Below are 959 nucleotides of genomic sequence, written 5' to 3'. Positions count from 1 at the left end.
AAGTGATAAGGGAGACAAGGAGGGAGAGCAGAGCTCTGCAGCCTCTAATTGATGGGCCATGAGGAAACTATGGGTGTGGCTCTGAAGTGGGTCAGGCTGAGCTTTGTAAATGACCAGAAGTGACAGGAGGAACATGAGGGTTATGGATATTTGAGAGGGGGCCTGCAGGACTAGGCAACGCTTACTAAGGCATGCTTAGGGGCAGGGTCAAAGTTGGGGGGAAAGAGGGGACTGGGGAGGAGCAAGGGGAGGCAATAGAGAGGAAGAAGAATAAAAGGAGGTACCTGCACCTAAGCAGGGGCTGGTCATGCACTTGTTGGGAGGAGCCTTGTGCTGATCACCACAGTCCCCCCTGCCTTCTTATTAAACCCTTTCTTAACCACCTTCACTCCCTTTCCCATGTGTGATTGCTGTAAGGTCTGAATGCCAGGAACTGGAGAAGGAAGAACATATCACAGGGCTCCTACCTCTTGCTGTCAGCAACTGGAGGGACCACATTGCATGTGTATGTGTGGCAAGCCCAAGAACCAGTGACTGGAGGGACGTCAGTGTGTTTCTCCTTTCAATTTGTGAATTGAACCCGATGTGCATGGGTGCGTACGTGGCATTTGCTAGCATATTTCAAGCTGACCTTGGCAGTGAGTGGGAGGAAGAGCTGTATCTAAAGTCTGAGACAGGGGTGGGTAAGGGAGCCCAAGGCCAGCACATGGCTATTAGACAGGCTGATATTACCAGCCCATGGTAATGTTTGAGGGATCTGCAATTGTGGGGGTGATTGTGAGAGGAGTGGGTGATTGCATGCATCTGTTTGCTAGTGGACATCAGGCTGGCCTAGCCAGAGAGAAGGAGGAGACCCAGGTGCTGGGCAAGAGGGCCCAGGCTCCAGGCAGGGCTATTAGATGGGCTGAGGGCCTGTGCTGATGTCTGAGGGATGCACAAATGTGGGTGTGCTGGTGACT

The sequence above is a fragment of the Aptenodytes forsteri genome, unplaced genomic scaffold (assembly GCF_000699145.1).
Source record: "Aptenodytes forsteri isolate BGI_AS27 unplaced genomic scaffold, ASM69914v1 Scaffold527, whole genome shotgun sequence".
Taxonomy (NCBI): Eukaryota; Metazoa; Chordata; class Aves; order Sphenisciformes; family Spheniscidae; genus Aptenodytes; species Aptenodytes forsteri.
The sequence above is the reverse complement of the archived record's forward strand: the minus strand, read 5'-3'. Positions refer to the sequence as shown.